Raw genomic sequence first — 15,275 nt, 5'->3', positions numbered from 1 at the left:
AGTACAGAAACGCTCTACCGTGTCCAATAGGGCGGTGTATATCAATTTCATTTGAGGATCTCTGTTACGAGCAAGACCGACTCCAATCCTCAGACCTTAATGCTACTCTCGATCGTTCAACGATGGCGAATCGAGTAGCCGGAATTGTTGGAAAGTTGGTTTTGGTTTGTTGTTATCGTATGTAGTCGGTGTAATTTTATGAAAGTTGACGATAAATGTTAGTTTCTTTGTAGAATATAAGTGTGCGAGTGTATTTATATGAGTCAGTGGATACATAAGATCTGTAGTTATACGTAGTAATGTGAGAATTTGCTTGTTGTGATCGTGTTTTTACCAGTGACGGCGCGTGACTTTCGTCACTGGGGGTTCAACAGAAGGAAGAATTCTTGAGCCCCCCCCCCACCTTCGCCCCCACATACTACTAGCCTACTCCGACTTTGGTCCAAGTCCCATCGCTTTCATCACTCACAAAGAATAAACAGGGAAAACAAAAACATCCTGTTGGTAATTTCGCACCCACACATCCACTCGATTCTTTTGCATAGGGCCTATATCCATTCTGAATTTACGCACGATTTCTTTACTTTTAATCTGCATCGTTATATGAAGATCAGGCAGTGGGCGGCCGGCATTCTTAATCTCAAGTTTGCGCTCAAGAGAGAGAGAAGAAAATGTTGTCTTCCTAGATATCTGGACACTGTTCATACTCATTTTGTAGCTCCTTACCTTTCCCGAGCACAAAGATTGTGGACGCAACCACAATGCACAAAAACACACACACGGACATGAGATTGTAACTTCTTTATGGTCTACAAATTAAGTTTCTGTACGACACAACAGTACGCTGACACGCTTGCACATCGAATTGTGATAAATACTGCAAAGTTTTATAAACACTATTATCACATTTGAAAAACAGAAGGAAACTTTAGGGATGTGTGTTCGCACTGTTGACAACATTCATAATTTAAATTTACGAACTGGTGTGGGCTAGGCAGTTAGCATTTTCATTGGTATTATCTTCCCGCTATTTTTTGCCTCAATGATCTTTAAGTTTTCTCTCCAAGAAGTAATTACTCCAAAGAAGGCAAATGAATAGATGTTCAGTATTAGTAATATATTATTTAGCACAAAATATCAATCGGAATTTGGCAGTTTAATGTGACTTTTGGTAGTAATGATGCTTTCCAACACTAGTTAACTATATGTACTATTCTTTGTTGCCGTAGTTAAATTCCTGTAAGGGCAACAGATGGCAGGCATGTACGAGTTTTCTAACCCCAACAACACGACTTGCGATTACGAAGACGGGTGAGAGAGAGTGGCATATTGCCCATGCGTAAATCACGGATATTCGTTTCTGCAATATCCTGGTATTGTCTACGTGTCGGTCGGTATCTCCCCGCACCTTACCACACCCTTCGCCAAGGTAAGGACGGAGATGTGGCCTTGCATGGGGGGGGGGGGTGCATTTGAGACGAGTATCCAGCCAGGACTTCGCGCGGCTCGCTTGAATTGAAAGTCAGTACGAGTATATTACGGATAGATGAGCTTAGCAAAGCTTCGAGATTGACAAGACAGTTGTGAAAATTAAGTAGTTAAGTACAATGTGATATAAACTGGAGGTTCATTGCTCCATTGCTCTATACCGGAAACCGCCCTGGCTTTTACCCATTAAAGAACACGAGTGTACTAGGTGGACCAGGTTTTAGTCTAACTATGGCAATGCCTCTCATACAACTATTCTTAAGTTTCCTACGGAATCAACATTAGGAAAGAAACCGAATAGGAATATACATTGTGATTATTTTGAAGTCAATGGCAAAACCGTAGCGTGTATACATCATTTCGCGAATAAGTCTGAGGTTAGGGAAGCCAGTTCTCTACTTCTAAAATATTCGTGTTCCTCGAAAAATATTAACTCATATATAATTGATACTGTGTTATTCCATCAGTGTCTATGTGCTTCAAAGGGTCTAGTGATTTATATGGAAGTTTATTTTACAATAATCTGTGCTTTGATTGCGGAAATGTTTGGCTGGATCTTGGAGTGTAACAAAACTTATAAATGTGACAGATGGAGCAATCTGTATACTGTTACACAAAATAAATAGTGACTTAGAGGGATTAGCTGGATTTGTAACGTAGGGTTTTACACTACCAACACCTTCCGGTTCATGCTGTGGCTATCTGTTATCAGGCATCCTGCGTCGAACTGAAGCTGGTCCATGTGGTTAAATATCAATGTTTAGTCAATAGAGCTTTTGCACTCATGGTCTTTAATGGGTAAAAACCTATTATATCTTTAGTGTCTGAACGTTTCATTACTAAGGTTACTATCATTGTGTGAAGTGCTGCTATGCCATATGTCAATATTATATTAACACTAGCTGATGTACCCGGGCTTCGCTACGGGATTCTCAGAAAGACTGACTTTGTGGTTTTCCTAACCTGAAATCAACATAAGTCATTACAAAAACGTAAGTATAAATGTAGCGACTAAAAGCAATGCTATCATATAAAATACTCGATCAAATGGAAAGCCGCACGTTTTATCACTTTTAACGAACAGTGCTGCGGTTAGATTGCGGTGCTAATCTAATAGTCCAAAGTTCCAGAGCTGGGATGACCAGGCCGCAGATTGCCATGAACACTCATCTGCCATTATTCCGGTAAATATGCACACTGTTCATTCCAATCAGTGCCTCAGAGTAGGGATTGAATAGGCCGAATGCTATGATGATCCAGTGTGTTACGTACCAGTAGTATCAGAAAATGTATAAACCAGGGGAATGGCATGCTAAAGAATAAAGTTATCTAACTCCCCAGCTACTTCCCATCAATATTCAGACAGGCTGTTACACTCTGTACGACTGGGCGAGTTGACCGTGTGGTTAGCGGTGCGCAACTGTGAGCTTGCATCCGAGAGATAGTGGATTCGAACCCCATTGTCGGCAGCGCTGAATATGGTATCCCACTTTCACACCAGTCAAATGCTGGGCCTGTACCTTAATTAAGGCCTAAGGCACTCCTAGCCCTTTCCTATACCATCGTCGCAATAAAACCTATCTATGTCGGTGCAACGTAAATCAAATAAAAAAATACTCTGTACGCAGCAGTAATACTATCTACCAGAGATCAGGGGCAACAGAAGACACAAAGCACATCACGACAAACAATGGTCAATGTAATGTTATTGTTGATCAATGTTATGAGCTTTCTATATTGTAGGCCTTCACATTTAGTTTTCTTTCGACTCTGTGATTTGTAAAATATTTTATACCATAAACTGTAGTTTCTCATTCTCCGACTTTACATACCGATTTTCATTAAATACTGTTTACCCATTTTCTCGTTACTCGGCGCTGATATGGACTTATTAACAAAAATCCAAATTCATGAATATCTTTGTGATCATAGCCAGTACGGTAACAATGCATAAGATAAATAGTATGAAATTTAATACTATATAACGTTAGTTATGTAGCATTCATCGATTACACCTCTAATAAGAAATATTTGATAATTACATTTTAGGCCTTCCCCTAAACTACCATTTCACTCAGCGTGAATAAAATAATTTACAGCCTAGACTATAGCGACTTATTTCCTGACTTTGCATACCGATTTTCATCAAGATAGGACTACTAATAACAACAATATTTGAGAATTAATTTGTAGGCCTTCCCCTAAAGTACCATTTTTCTCAGCGTGAATATATTTATTGATAGCCTAGATTGTAGCAACTTATTCCCCAACTTTGCATACCCATTTTCTTTAAAATACGACCACTAATAACACAAATAGTTGAGAATTCAATTTTAGGCCTTCCCCTAAACTACCATTTCACTCAGCGTGAGTAAAATGATTTATAGCCTAGATTGTAGAGGCTCATCCTCCGACTTCACATACCGATTTTCATTAGACCACTAATAACATAAATAGTTGAGAATTCAATTTTAGACCTTCCCCTCAACTACCATTTCACTCAGCGTGAGCAAAATGATTTATAGCCTAGATTGTAGAGGTTCATCCCCCGACTTCACATACCGATTTTCATTAAATTCTCTTCAACCGTTTTCTCGTGATGCGTGCACATACATACATACACACATACATACATACAGACAGACAGACAGACAGACAGACAGACAGACAGACAGACAGACAGACAGACAGACAGACAGACAGACAGACAGACAGACAGACAGACAGACAGACAGACAGACAGACAGACAGACAGACAGACAGACAGACAGAAATTACGGAAAAGTAAAAGATGCATTTTCTTGTTACTATGGACATGACCGATACATAAATACCATTATTTTTAAATTCTGAGCAATGTACAGACAAAACTCTTATTTTATATATATAGATTACCAGGGCCGTTCATTGGGTTAACATAACATTTCGGGTGTACTTGATCTGAGTGACCCAGACGGTTAAGGCGCTGGCCTTCTGATCCCAAGTTGATAGATTCGATCCTGGGTCTGTCCGGTGGTATTTGAAGGTGCTCAAATATATCAGCCTCGTGTCGGTAAATTTACTGGCACGTAAAAGAACTACTGCAGGACTAAATTTCGACATTTCGACGTTTCCAAAACCCGTAAAACATGTAGTTAGTGGGACGTAAAGCCAATAACATAATTATTTCGGGTGTACTTCCCATTCATTGGGTGATGAATTTAAGAAATTGTCCACCACTTTAAAACTAAGCCAACAAATTATGTTTCACTGTTCTCATGAGAGTGAATAAATCGAGGAATTTTGCACCTTAATTTATTTTGAAACATTCAAAATGATGTTAGAAATATCATTTTAACAGTTTTATAATGTAGGCTATTTTCATCTATCAATCTAAGTGAAATATAAGAGAAAACGTTATTTGACGAATTTAAATGTCTAAATAATCAGCTTGTTGGTTTCTTTTCTAGTGGAATATATGTGATTCTAGTTGATTATATGTGGTGCGTACTTGTTGGCGAAGCGTTTTCATACGTGTAAAAGTGATTCTTCCCTATGATGTTACATTTATCATGTTACATTACCGCCGTTTATATAATATGTACGTGATATTTTCGTGTTAGCCAATACCAGCAGTCCGGCTGCTTTTGCCGCAATGTTTTTTTTAATTTTAATTTTTATTTTTTTTTTATATTACGGTCTGAGAATTGGAGTCGGTCTTGTTACGAGACAACACGTGGATGTTGTTGGCACGGACTTCTCCAAATCCTTTGAATCACTTCAACATGATGCTCTACTCATCACATTGTCAGTATATGGGATGGGAGGAAGTGCTTTGGAGTGGATTAGAAGTTATCCCACTAATAAGTTCTGCGTAGTAAAAGCTGGTGGTATTATGTTAAAGCCATACCACCCTACTTCCGGTGACCCCCAAGGCTTTTTACTGTGCTCTCTTTTCTTTGTCATATTCATAACTGATATAACAACATTTATAAAACGCAGTAATTGCCTTCTCTATGCTGACGATGTAAAGATCTTTAAAGTGATAAATATTGAGTTGGACTGTAAGTTGCTACAGGCTGACTTAAACCTCCCAACTACCTGGTGTAAAAAGTGGCTGCTTGGCTTGAGTACTTCAAAATGCAATGCAATTACATCTTCACGTAAGTTGGAACCACTAAATTATCTTTAAGATTAATGCAATTTTCAAATAGCTCGTGTGAATGAAATTATAATAGTGTGACTTTCAAACTCTTAAGGTCTTTCTTTCGAGAAACGTTTAGGCGAGATTTCTAGGAATGGGTTTAAATTACTTGGCTTTCTGAAAAGAAAGTACCGGGATTGTTTGTGCTAGAGCTCTAATAACGTTGTTTTGCTCTCGGTCATCGTTAGGATACTGTTGCGAGGTGTGGCTACCTTCTCAGCAGTACTTAATACATGTCTATCTGTCTATCTATCTATCTATCTATCTATCTATCTATCTATCTAAATCGTATGACAACATATCTCCCGCAGTCCCAAACACGAGTTAACTCGGATGACAACATGTCTCCCGTTGTCCCAAACGCGAGTTAACTCGGATGGCAACATGTCTCCCGCTGTCCCAAACATGTGTTAACCCGGATGGCAACATGTCTCCCGTTGTCCCAAACACGAGTTAACTCGGATGGCAACATGTCTCCTGCTGTCCCAAACGCGAGTTAACTCGGATGACAACATGTCTCCCGTTGTCCCAAACACGAGTTAACTCGGATGGCAACATGTCTCCTACTGTCCCAAACATGAGTTAACTCGGATGGCAACATGTTTCCCGCTGTCCCAAACACGAGTTAACTCGGATGGCAACATGTCTCCTGTTGTCCCAAACGCGAGTTAACTCGGATGGCAACATGTCTCCTACTGTCCCAAACATGAGTTAACCCGGATGTCAACATGTCTCTCGCTGTCACAAACACGAGTTAACTCAAGCAATGTGCTCTTCTCCAGTGACGTTGTAGTTTTATTGTTCCTCACATCACGTGCTCTGTTCAGACGAGGTCTCACCGTATTTCAGTTTTTCTTGCACAGCTAAGATGAGTGCACAGAAGAGTAAAGGAAGATTAGGGAATGATGATGAGCCTGACTCTCACGCCATTGTCATATTCCGGTGAAAGAGCCAAAGAGCTAATGTTGTCGTTCCATGGCTGTGTAAATATAGAGGTACGTTTAGCTTACATAATCATTGACTAAACATTCAGAAAAAACGCTATCTCTGATTGGCTCTTACAACTGCCTTGAATCTGACTTTAACACGTTCGCATAGCACCGCACTCATCAGTTTCATGCAGAGAAATTTCTAAAATAATATATAGGCTATAAATGGAAGTAGAGCACCATCGCTATACCACGGATGATTAAGGAGGGTGGGGAGGGCACTCGAGACCTACCATTTACTCGCTTGCTGGAACCAGCTCTGAATCCTGTGCCGGATTTAGGCCTAATGCCCCAGTGTGCAGAAGGTGGCTGTATTTTTTCTTTATTTTAATTTTTCGCTTTAAGAGTGAAAGCTATTTCTGAAACACTTTTAACGTGGTGAAGTTTGTTCTTGAACGTCATGTGATGGAAGCTGTATACTTTCTTTTGAGGACGAAAGCTCGCAGCTGTACTTGTAGCAACTAGGTGAGGAAGCCGTGGGCTCAGTGCATCAATACTACTGAAAGGATCGAACACGCAGACTGTCGTTAACTTTAAAGGGGTCTGTGTTTCATCATATGCTCATAGTTCATTGTTATACTAACTAAACCCGACCACGCTTCGCTGTGGCTCAGTCTGATATGAAATGAATGGTTAAGGAAGTAAATGTATTCTAGCGAACATGAGATCAATAGCACTTCTGAACATCCGAATTAAATTATTGTTGTCATGTAACATTTTTGGCAACGAATCAACAACAATATGCCTTCTGATTCCAGTAGGGATTTGGCAGTGTTTTATAATTGGTCATTTTCATCTCCGATGAAACAGATTTGGAGAAATGTATGATTATTGCTGGGAAAAGGAAGCGAAGACTGTGGTAAATTTGTAGTGAGATTTAAATGTCGTCATAAAATGCTCTGCTATAACTTTAGCGCCGAATGAAGTCATTTAAAAACAGAAATTGTAATTTCTTACGTTTTTGAGGAAATGTTTTGAATCATCAGTAATTCCTTTTAACAAACTTTTCAGTTGTTCAAGTCCAGATAGCTTCACTTTTTCGCTCGCGCAGCACATAACCGGGGTTTCATTGCTGTGCGGCGCGTACAAACTTCGTCGATTTTTCCTATTTCAACAAATTTACATGAGGTGTTATAATACTCTGTTCGAATGAAAAAGCAGTTCGGTGATATGAAGCTCGATCATTAAGATATTGCACATTGCAACTGCATACGTCTTCGCTCTTGATCTAATTGTTCTTAACGTTTTTGAGACTATTGTGCTGCTCTTCTTGTCGATTCATCTCGTAAAATTGGCTGGCGAAAACACAGACGACGATCGACTACTTTTAGATTTTTGCGAGCACACGACACATTTATTTACATGAGGCAATGAGTTGCAGAATTACATGAAGCTCTTTGTAAGAAAGATGCTTCATAAAACACGGCGGCTATATAAAGCAATAATGATATAGCATAAGTCGTTGTCGCCTATCGACAATCTGTCCATCAAGGTCGATCCAGTCTTGGTGCGGCTTTGTAATTAAATTAATTCCATAAAATTACTCATTATAAAAAAACTACCAAACCAATTTCGTTCAAACCACTCCCTAAACACGTTCGTATTTCAATGCAACGTCGTGTCAAAATTTGAAGTCAATCGAGTGACTACTTTTAGAGTTTTGCGATCACAAACACACGACGGCTGAATTTTTACATATATATATGTATGTTCAGCCCTCAGCCTAAAGGCTAGCTGGATCCTCAACAACTCCGCCTCAACTGTCATAGAAGGCCTAGGCATCACTGAAGAGGTGTACTAGAAAATGGGGAGCGAGGTAGTTTCCCGTTGCTTTCCTCACAGAGCCATTACATATCAGTCTTCCATGCCCACTGAATTGCATTCACCAACCGACCCTATGAGTAACATTTTCACACCATTCATAGCAGGGACTGGCTCCATAAGGAACTGCATTACAAGCATCGCTCAAATCAGCCACGTTCATATTGTCAAAGCCAAGGATGAGATTGAGACAGGTCAATGAAAGTAACATAATTGATCTAGTCTATATCAGAAGACATAGTGCGGTGTAAACTCTACGTCCCGCCAGCAAAGGCATATATTTTATATATACATTTCTATTTACTATTTATTTGTTTTGCCTTCATTATTTCAACAAACATGTATTAAATACGAGAAGTATGTGACATACGGTTTAGCGATTAACAGCAAATGTTTCTAGTAAACCTTAGATCTATATTTCTTTTGATCGCTGCGCAGACTTATTTGGCTCCCTTCTCATTTTGAAGAGTGATACCACAGAATTATTTTTAATAAATTTTAGTTTAACATTTCTTTCTTGCAATGATCTATTGAATTGGCAATATCGTTAAAAATAGATACAGAGATAGCGTTGCAAAGTAACGTCGTGTTTTATGACGTCCATTTTAGCGCTAGAATGCGCCAAGCGCCGGATCGGACGTTTTCACGTGAAAATTGACAAAAATGACAGAGCAAATTGGTCGATTAGATTCTACGTATTCCTTGTCTGTTACTGCAATCTTGCAAGTATTTGAAGAAAGGAATGAAAATTATCGAACAAATTTTCTTTTTAAGTGCTTTACGACGTATCGAAACAGATATGCTTTTTTATTTCTGATTAGTGTGAAATTCACATGTTGAATTTCTTGTAAGAAAATTTTAGGAATTTGACAAGCTCATCTTTACTGTACTGATGGCGTTTGTAAAAGTGCAGGGGAAGGTGGTGGTGATTATTCTTAGAGAGGGAGTACAGGTTGGTAGCCATTCTCCTGATCACTGGGAAAATGGAATATATTCGACTCCTCGATGAATTAAGGTATCGGAAAAAATAAAATAAGGACCAGGAAAAGCGCGAAAGTGAAAGACTCCTGAGGTCTCGTGACGTAATGCTGTTGAGGTCGGAGTTAACCAAGGAATGTCAGAAAGAGGCTGGCACAAAGAAGTGCCAGGTACCCACTGACCGCCATGGTATGGGCCAGATACAATGAAACCTTATATTATGTTTACATGACTGTTCGTACTGCATGTTACCGCTCAACACAAGTTAGTGCTATAACGTGTAAGAATAGATTGCTCGCGAGGATTTTATGTTTTCGAATTTCTAATTACGTGTGTGCTGTGAACACTGTCCCTTCTCTTTGACTGACACTATTTTCCGTCTTTGAAAGTAAGCCTGGAACGTAGCTTGCTGGTCCCTCTACGTGTTTTGTTTGATCTCGACTACTGTAGCAAATGATTTCCCTTTTCATTCGGGTTTCAACGTGGAAATGCAGTACATGTGGGGGGAGTATGGAGGGCACAGATTCACGAAACAACGCCACCTGTTGTCTTTATAAGGGGAACACATAATGTTTGTATTTCTTCTTGAAACGTAGTGCAAACAATTACGGGTTTCCTCATGCACTACAATTTTGTGACCTCTGCGAGGGTCGAAAACTCTTGGGAGCTCTCGTTGACTTTCAAGAAGATTTCTGAATTCACTGAGATGACATTTCATATTTTAGCTAGTGCATCGTACACATTGCTAACTTGTTCCGATCATGGCCCTATGATTACTTATAAGCGTGGCGTGGAATGACATTAGTAGACGAATAAGTTTCAGTGGTGTCTTTAAAAGTAGGAATGATAACAATATGATAAAGCTGGAAATCAAGAAGTCAAATTGGGGAAAATATTCGTTTATACGAAAGGGTTTAGGAATTGGAATAACTTACCAAGGGAGATGTTAAAAAATTATTTTCAATCATTTAAGGAAAGAATAGGAAAACAACAGATAGGGAATCTGCAAACTGGGCGACCGCCCTAAATGCAGATCAGTAGTGACTGATAGAAGACAAATATAGTTATTAAGTCATTATTTGTCATTTTTATTTATAAGTCATATTTTTTAGATTTAGCTGTCCATTTAAGGAAAATATTTCACATTTCGACGAGATATAAGGATAGTCAGATACCGTTCTGACGATTCTGTGGAAGGGAAAGTTAAATGATGCACCAATCAGCAATATGTGGGCCGCGACAAACACGACGTATCCAGAACATCATTGGATGAAGTATGGATAACCAGTTGGGGCAACTGTAAAATGATGGAACTGGTTTTCCGTAACTCTTATTGTTAATATTATTACTATTATTATTATTGTTTCAGTTTTTATGTGGATCACAGAGGTAAAAGAAGGTGCGGGCATGAATGGGCTGATATAACACAACCGGAAGATTAATTTAAAAAGTTACATTTAGAGCTATATTTCCTTCTAACCAATGCAGGGGCGTGTCCCAACTAGAATGATCTTCATGATGATAGGCAATAAGCGCGGACCTGAGATTACGATTAACCCGTTCAGCCAGAGATGGTTGAGGGTAATAAGCAGAAGTAGTCACATGAGAGATGGACAGGTCAAAGCAGAATTTACGGAATAGATAAGATGTAAAAGCCTTAGCATTATCAGACACAATATATTGACACGGACCAAAAGAAGCAAAGATTGAATTTAGACAAGTAATGGTGGACTGAGCGGTAGCCAGCTTAGTCGGAAATGACCAGGAAAATCTTGTAAAACCATCTACACATACAAAGATGAACTTGTTAGCATTTCCCTTTGACTGGGGGAAGGGTCCTACATAATCAATATACAGGCGTTCAATGGGGCGCGAAGCCTGATGAGAAGACAAAAGGCCTACCTTGGTGAACATGGTGGGTTTACTAAGCAAACAGGATTTACAAGCCTTTACTAGCTCACGGATTTCACCGTCCATACCCTTCCAGATGAACCTTTCACGAATCTTTTCACGAGTTTTAAAGATGCCTAGATGCCCCCCTAATAGGGTTTCATGATAGTACTTAAAGATGATAGGTACAAGAACAGCTGGAACGACAACTTTCATCATCTTGAGATGCCTCGAAGGGCAACATAAAACACCATTCCTCAGTACATAAGGGACGACGTGTTCCCCAGAAGAAAGGGTTTCCATTATCGGAGCCAGCGTCGGATCTTCACGTTGGTATTTCTCGATATCCTTAAAGAGCATGGGAGCATCTGTTAAGATGGCATTAACCTCAGATATTATGGACTCGGGAGGTGATGAACTATCGACCGATTCATGGGTCGCGATGCCATTGGAAAACATACGGCTGAGTCCGTCTGCGACAACATTTTCAGTACCTCTGATATGCCTAACGTCAAATTGGAAGGCAGAAATTCGGATGGCCCAACGGGCTATACGACCAGTACGACGCGGCCTACCTAAGACCCAGCTTAAGGCTTGATTATCTGTCTCCAGGTCGAATTTGACATGTTCCAGATAGAGACGGAACTTTTCTAAGGCAAATAAGACTGCCAGACCTTCGAGCTCATAGACGGAATACTTGGCTTCTTGAGCCGATAGAGTCCTAGATGCAGAGGCGATGGGTCGCCTCCCTAGTTCAGTCTAATGAAGAAGTACTGCAGCTACCGCCGACGACGACGCGTCGGTTTGGACGATGAATTTCTTCGAGAAATCGGGTATAGCAAGGACAGGGGCATTACAGAGAGCTAATTTAAGATCTTGGAAAGCGGCTTGTTGAGAAGGTCCCCACTCGAATATGATGCCTTTCCTACGAAGAAGGTTTAAGGGCGCCGCTCTATTAGCGAAATTTGGAATAAATTTCCTGAAGAAATTCACCATACCAATGAACCTGGCAATACCTTTAATGTCCTTGGGAGGTTTAAAATCACGGATGACCTGTGTTCTAGAATGATCGACTGCAACACCATCGGGCGACACAATATGCCCTAGGAATGACATGGAGGGCTTAGCGAAGGCAACCTTGGACAACTTCACAGTTAACCCAGCCTTACGAAGGCGATTGAGAACTTCTCGCAGATGATCTAGGTGTTCTTCGAAAGTCTCCGAAAATACGACGACATCATCAAGATAGTGATACAAGTACTCAAATTTGATGTCGGAGAAGACCCTATCTAGCAGTCTAGTGAGTTCAGCTGCTCCCGTGGGGAGCCCGAAAGGCACGCGGTTGTATTCATACAAATTCCAATCCGTGGCAAACGCTGTAAGGTCTTTAGACTCTACGGCAAGGGGAATTTGATTGTAGGCCTGATTCAGGTCCAAGATGGTAAAGAATTTAGCTTTACGGAACCATGAAAAACAAGAATGAAGGTCAGGAAGGGGCACAGATTGTAACACCACCTTCCGATTGAGAGCCCTATAATCAATGACAGGCCTGAAGCCCCCTTGGGTTTTCGGGACTAGAAAAAAAGGTGAAGAATACGCCGACTTAGAGGGCCTAATAATACCATCCTTCAACATTTGATCAATGATTTCTTTCAGAGCCTTCATTTTAGGCGGAGATAGCCTGTATGGTGGAAAACGGACCGGAATCGAATCCGTGACCTCAATTTTGTATTCAATAAGGTCAGTAACACCGAGAGTATCAGAGAACAACTCTGGAAACGACTGACACAACTTACGAATGCTATCAGCCTGCTCCTCAGGTAGATGTCTAAGGTCTAACAACATCTTATCCTGGGTTGGCGAAATAGAGGAACATGATACAGAATTACACTTTAACAAGGGGATTTTACAATTGGAAGAAAATTTGAATGTGCACGACTTACTCTGAAGGTCGAGCACTAGACCGGTGTGAGAAATGAAGTCAGCTCCAAATATAATGGGGCAAGACAAGTGCTGGCCACAAACAATTTAATTTTCCAAGTAAATTTAAAAATGCGAATTTTGACATATAAGGAACCTAAAATTTCTAATAGAGAAGAATTAGCCGAAACATATTGAACAGACGATGAACAATAGTCAGGAAGTTTACAAATAGATTTCAATTTCGAATACCATTGAGCCGAAATAATTGAACAAACACTGCCTGAATCTGAAAGAGCTGTTACAGATTCATTATTTAACTCAATTTTGAGAAAAGGTACGGGTGCGGGGGAGTCCGTCGCAATCCTAAGACATTCTTTGGGGCATTCAAAAGATGAATTTGAAGACTGAATTTTCCCTGAATTTTCGACCTGTTTACCAGGGGCTGAGCCTTGGGAAGCTGAATTAGTCGACTCAGCCGAAGCCGCTAGTCACTTATTATTAGTGACATTGGTGGAAGTTGCACCAGAAGTTGAGCATGAGGGGGTGCTATTCGAATTTGGGCAATTCTTGGCGATATGTGAGAAAGCCCCGCATTTAAAAGAGCCTTGTGATGAACCAGCTCCATTATTTGCCCTACTAGATTTGACCAATGGACATTTATTGCGAAGATGGTCAGGCGACCCGCAAACATAACATATACGGGGTGTGACTGGTCGGCGAGGTGGAGGCCGAGGATTACTAAAAAAAGGAGGGGGTTCTTTCGCGACACGCAAGGAATCGGCGTATCTAACTCCTTCCGCTGAGATGGCCAATGCTTCAAGTTCAGAGAAGGTTTGCGGGCACGCCGCGAAACACAAATATGACCTATAAGATGGTGAAATACCTTCCGCAATAGCCTGTACAATCTGATCTTCAGGGAAGAGAAGAGCAAACACCCTAGTATAGAACTTAATATCTTGGATGAAACCTGCCAAGTTTTCATCCAACCGCTGTACACGATAATAGTACTTCTGAATAAGTGAGGAACTGTCCGACTCGTTGGCTGAACGGTCAGCGTACTGGCCTTCGGTTCAGAGGGTCCCGGGTTCCATTCCCGGCCGGGTCGGGGATTTTGGCTTAATTGGTTAATTCCAATGGCACGGGGTCTGGGTGTATGTGTTGTCCTCATCATCATTTCATCCTCATCACGACGCGGAGGTCACCTACGGGTGTCAAATAGAAAGACCTGCACCTGGCAAGCCGAACCCGTCCTGGGATATCCCGGCATTAAAAGCCATACGACATTTCATTTCAGTGAGGAACTTGCCCTAGTCGGAATGAAGTTAGCTAGCAAGTGGGCGTGGAAGTCTTCAGTAGATGATTGTTCGGCAATGGCTCTTACTATTTTGTCTGAGAGAACACCAATTGCGTAAGGATAAATTATCTGCAAAATTTGACATGGAGAAAGAGAAAAAACGAGAGCATGGTCCTGAAACTCAACTAAAAACCTTAACAATGAAATTACTTCACTGGTGGTATTAACATAAAACTTAGAGATACCTCTGAGCAACATTGCTAATGGATGAGGCAAGCTGCTGAACCCAGGTAACATAGTAGGTAAAGGTTTAAGTGGCAAAGAAGTTAATTCAGAACGTACATTATTCAACGAGGTACGGCGTTCAGACTCGTTGTCCAATGGGGCAGAGATCAAATCAAATCATATCAAAATCTCTTTATTTGCAAATGAGGTGTCTACCTCGGTGGCAAATGGTACACAAAAATACATTATTGTCAAGCACTAAATTTTAAATTAACAAGAGACGAAGAAAATTTTCCTAGAATACAATATTATACAATTTACGCTAATAATTTGTTCTTTTAAACACATACATCATCGTTAATAAATTTATATTGTTTACAAAATTCTACTTATAATATCTTACAAACGTAGTCAACTCATATACAGTATGTGAAATTACTTCTGATAATAATATACAACTGGTATAAGATTAAAATTAACATTG

Source organism: Anabrus simplex, chromosome 5 (assembly GCF_040414725.1).
Source record: "Anabrus simplex isolate iqAnaSimp1 chromosome 5, ASM4041472v1, whole genome shotgun sequence".
Lineage (NCBI taxonomy): Eukaryota > Metazoa > Arthropoda > Insecta > Orthoptera > Tettigoniidae > Anabrus > Anabrus simplex.
Note: the sequence above shows the minus strand (reverse complement) of the source record.